Source organism: Cygnus olor, chromosome 25 (genome assembly GCF_009769625.2).
Source record: "Cygnus olor isolate bCygOlo1 chromosome 25, bCygOlo1.pri.v2, whole genome shotgun sequence".
Taxonomy (NCBI): Eukaryota; Metazoa; Chordata; class Aves; order Anseriformes; family Anatidae; genus Cygnus; species Cygnus olor.
In genome coordinates this window covers 8,899-13,898 of record NC_049193.1, presented here as the reverse complement: position 1 = coordinate 13,898, position 5,000 = coordinate 8,899, and positions in this window count along the sequence as shown.

Genomic DNA, 5,000 nt, shown 5'->3' with positions numbered 1-5,000 from the left:
GGTTTAGGGTTTAGGGTTAGGATTTTTAGGCCTAGGTTTATGCCTAGTGTTAGGCATAGGCCTAGGCATAGTCCTACGTTTAGGCGTAGACGTAGGTTTAGGCCTAGGCCTAGGCCTAGTCCTAGGCCTAGGCCTAGGCCTAGGGTTAGGGTTAGGGTTAGGGTTAGGGTTAGGGTTTGGGTTTGGGTTTGGGTTAGGGTTTGGGTTAGGGTTTGGGTTAGGGTTAGGGTTTAGGGTTTAAGGTTAGGATTTTTAGGCCTAGGTTTATGCCTAGTGTTAGGCCTAGGCCTAGGGTTAGACCTACGGTTCGGCCTAGACATAGGATTAGGCCTAGGCCTAGGCCTAGAGTTAGGGTTAGGGTTAGGGTTAGGGTTAGGGTTTAGGGTTTAGGGTTTAGGGTTAGGATTTTTAGGCCTAGGTTTATGCCTAGTGTTAGGCCTAGGCCTAGGGTTAGACCTACGGTTAGGACTAGACCTAGGTTTAGGCCTAGGCCTAGGCCTAGGCCTAGGGTTAGGGTTAGGGTTAGGTTTAGGGTAAGGGTTAGGGTTAGGGTTAGGGTTATGGTTTAGTTTTAGGGTTTAGGGTTAGGATTTTTTCGCCTAGGTTTATGCCTAGAGTTAGGCCTAGGCCTAGGCATAGTCCTACGTTTAGGCCTAGACGTAGGTTTAGGTCTAGGCCTAGGGTTAGCCCTAGGGTTAGCATTAGCGTTAGGGTTAGGGTTAGGGTTACGGTTACGGTTAGGGTTAGGGTTATGGTTAGGTTTTAGGGTTTAAGGTTAGGATTTTTAGGCCTAGGTTTATGCCTAGATTTAGGCCTAGGCCTAGGCATAGTCCTACGTTTAGGCCTAGACTTAGATTTAGGCCTAGGCCTAGGGTTAGGGTTAGGGTTAGGGTTAGGGTTACGGTTACGGTTAGGGTTTGGGTTAGGGTTAGCGTTTAGGGTTAGGATTTTTAGGCCTAGGTTTATGCCTAGTGTTATGCCTAGGCCTAGGCATAGTCCTACGTTTAGGCATAGACGTAGGTTTAGGCCTAGGCCTAGGGTTAGGGTTAGGGTTAGGGTTAGGGTTATGGTTAGGTTTTAGGGTTTAGGGTTAGGATTTTTAGGACTAGGTTTATGCCTAGAGTTAGGCCTAGGCCTAGGCATAGTCCTACGGTTAGGACTAGACTTAGATTTAGGCCTAGGCCTAGGCCTAGGGTTAGGGTTAGGGTTAGGGTTAGGGTTATGGTTAGGTTTTAGGGTTTAGGGTTAGGATTTTTAGGACTAGGTTTATGCCTAGTGTTAGGCCTAGGCCTAGGGTTAGATCTTCGGTTAGGACTAGACCTAGGTTTAGGCCTAGGCCTAGGGTTAGGGTTAGGCCTAGGGTTAGGGTTAGGGTTAGGGTTAGGGTTAGGGTTAGGGTTAGGGTTAGGGTTAGGGTTAGGGTTAGGGTTAGGGTTAGGGTTAGGGTTTGGATTAGGGTTAGTGTTAGGGTTAGAGTTTAGGGTTTAGGGTTTAGGGTTTAGGGTGAGGAATTTTAGGCCTAGCTTTATGCCTAGTGTTAGGCCTAGGCCTAGGGTTAGTCCTATGGTTAGGGTTAGTGTTAGGGTTAGGGTTTAGGTTATGGTTAGGTTTTAGGGTTAAGGTTAGGATTTTTAGGCCTAGGTTTATGCCTAGTGTTAGGCCTAGGCCTAGGGTTAGACCTACGGTTAGGCCTAGACGTAGGCCTAGGCCTAGGCCTAGGCCTAGGGTTAGGGTTAGGGTTAGGTGTTAGGGTTAGGGTTTAGGGTTAGGGTTAGGGTTAGGGTTAGGGTTAGGGTTTAGGGTTTAGGGTTAGGATTTTTAGGCCTAGGTTTATGCCTAGTGTTAGGCCTAGGCCTAGGCATAGTCCTACGTTTAGGCCTAGACTTAGATTTAGGCCTACGCCTAGGCCTAGGCCTAGGCCTAGGGTTAGGTTTAGGGTTAGGGTTTAGGGTTTAGGGTTTAGGGTTAAGAATTTTAGGCCTAGCTTTAGGCCTAGAGTTAGGCCTAGGCCTAGGTTTAGGCCTAGGGTTAGGGTTAGGTTTAGGGTTAGGGTTACAGTTAGGGTTAGGGTTTGAGTTAGGGTTTAGGGTATAAGGTTAGGATTTTTAGGCCTAGGTTTATGCCTAGTGTTAGGCGTAGGCCTAGGGTTAGACCTACGGTTAGGACTAGACAGAGGTTTAGGCCTTGGCCTAGGGTTAGGGTTAGGGTTAGGGTTAGGGTTAGGTTTAGGGTAAGGGTTAGGGTTAGGTTTTAGGGTTTAGGGTTAGGATTTTTACGCCTAGGTTTATGCCAAGTGTAAGGCCTAGGCCTAGGCATAGTCCTACGTTTAGGCCTAGACGTAGGTTTAGGCCTAGGCCTAGGCCTAGGCCTAGGGTTAGGGTTAGGGTTAGGCTTAGGGTTAGGGTTAGGTTTTAGGGTTTAGGGTTAGGATTTTTAGGCCTAGGTTTATGCCTAGTGTTAGGCCTAGGCCTAGGGTTAGACCTACGGTTAGGACTAGACGTAGGTTTAGGCCTAGGCCTAGGCCTAGGTTTAAGGTTAGGGTTAGGGTTAGGTTTAGGAATAGGGTTAGCGTTTAGGGTTTAGGGTTAGGATTTTTAGGCCTAGGTTTATGCCTAGTGTTAGGCCTAGGCCTATGGTTAGACCTACGGTTAGGACTAGACCTAGGTTTAGGCCTAGGCCTAGGGTTAGGGTTAGGGTTAGGTTAGGGTTAGGGTTAGGGTTAGGGTTTGGATTAGGGTTAGTGTTAGGGTTAGAGTTTAGGGTTTAGGGTTTAGGGTTAGGAATTTTAGGCCTAGCTTTATGCCTAGTGTTAGGCCTAGGCCTAGGGTTAGGCCTATGGTTAGGGTTAGGGTTAGGGTTAGGGTTACGGTTACGGTTAGGGTTAGGGTTTAGGGTTTAAGGTTAGGATTTTTAGGCCTAGGTTTATGCCTAGTGTTAGGCCTAGGCCTAGGGTTAGACCTACGGTTAGGCCTAGACGTAGGTTTAGGCCTAGGCCTAGGCCTAGGGTTAGGGTTAGGTGTTAGGGTTAGGGTTAGGGTTAGGGTTAGGGTTTAGGGTTAGGGTTAGGGTTAGGGTTAGGGTTAGGGTTAGGGTTTAGGGTTTAGGGTTAGGATTTTTAGGCCTAGGTTTATGCCTAGTGTTAGGCCTAGGCCTAGGCATAGTCCTACGTTTAGGCCTAGACTTAGATTTAGGCCTAGGCCTAGGCCTAGGCCTAGGCCTAGGGTTAGGTTTAGGGTTAGGGTTTAGGGTTTAGGGTTTAGGGTTAAGAATTTTAGGCCTAGCTTTAGGCCTAGAGTTAGGCCTAGGCCTAGGTTTAGGCCTAGGGTTAGGGTTAGGGTTAGGGTTAGGGTTACAGTTAGGGTTAGGGTTTGAGTTAGGGTTTAGGGTATAAGGTTAGGATTTTTAGGCCTAGGTTTATGCCTAGTGTTAGGCGTAGGCCTAGGGTTAGACCTACGGTTAGGACTAGACAGAGGTTTAGGCCTTGGCCTAGGGTTAGGGTTAGGGTTAGGGTTAGGGTTAGGTTTAGGGTAAGGGTTAGGGTTAGGTTTTAGGGTTTAGGGTTAGGATTTTTACGCCTAGGTTTATGCCAAGTGTAAGGCCTAGGCCTAGGCATAGTCCTACGTTTAGGCCTAGACGTAGGTTTAGGCCTAGGCCTAGGCCTAGGCCTAGGGTTAGGGTTAGGGTTAGGCTTAGGGTTAGGGTTAGGTTTTAGGGTTTAGGGTTACGATTTTTAGGCCTAGGTTTATGCCTAGTGTTAGGCCTAGGCCTAGGGTTAGACCTACGGTTAGGACTAGACGTAGGTTTAGGCCTAGGCCTAGGCCTAGGTTTAAGGTTAGGGTTAGGGTTAGGTTTAGGGTTAGGGTTAGCGTTTAGGGTTTAGGGTTAGGATTTTTAGGCCTAGGTTTATGCCTAGTGTTAGGCCTAGGCCTATGGTTAGACCTACGGTTAGGACTAGACCTAGGTTTAGGCCTAGGCCTAAGGTTAGGGTTAGGGTTAGGGTTAGGGTTAGGGTTAGGTTTTTTGGTTTAGGGTTAGGATTTTTAGGCCTAGGTTTATGCCTAGTGTTAGGCCTAGGCCTAGGCATAGTCATACGTTTAGGCCTAGACTTAGGTTTAGGCCTAGACTTAGGTTTAGGCCTAGGCCTACGGTTAGCCCTAGGGTTAGGGTTAGGGTTAGGGTTACGGTTAGGGTTAGGGTTTAGGATTTAAGGTTAGGATTTTTAGGCCTAGGTTTATGCCTAGTGTTAGGCCTAGGCCTAGGGTAAGAACTACGGTTAGGCCTAGATGTAGGTTTAGGCCTAGGCCTAGGCCTAGGCCTAGGCCTAGGGATACGTTTAGGGTTAGGGTTAGGGTTATGGTTAGGGTTAGCGTTTAGGGTTAGGATTTTTAGGCCTAGGTTTATGCCTAGTATTAGGCCTTGGCCTAGGCATAGTCCTACGTTTAGGCCTAGACTTAGGTTTAGGCCTAGGCCTAGGCCTAGGGTTAGGGTTAGGGTTAGGGTTAGGGTTAGCGTTTAGGGTTTAAGGTTAGGATTTTTAGGCCTAGGTTTATGCCTAGTGTTAGGCCTAGGGCTAGGCATAGTCCTACGTTTAGGCCTAGACTTAGGTTTAGGCCTAGGCCTAGGCCTAGGGTTAGGGTTAGGGTTAGGGTTAGGGTTAGGGTTAAGGGTTTAGGGTTAGGATTTTTAGGCCTAGGTTTATGCCTAATGTTAGGCCTAGGCCTAGGGTTAGAACTACGGTTAGGACTAGACGTAGGTTTAGGCCTAGGCCTAGGGTTAGGGTTAGGGTTACGGTTAGGTTTAGGGTTAGGGTTATGGTTAGGATTTAGGGTTTAGGGTTAGGATTTTTAGGCCTAGGTTTATGCCTATTGTTAGGCCTAGGCCTAGGCATAGTCCTACGTTTAGGCCTAGACGTAGGTTGAGGCCTAGGCCTAGGTCTAGGCCTAGGGTTAGGGTTAGGGTTAGGGTTAGGGTTAGGGTTAGGGTTAGGGTTAGGGTTATGG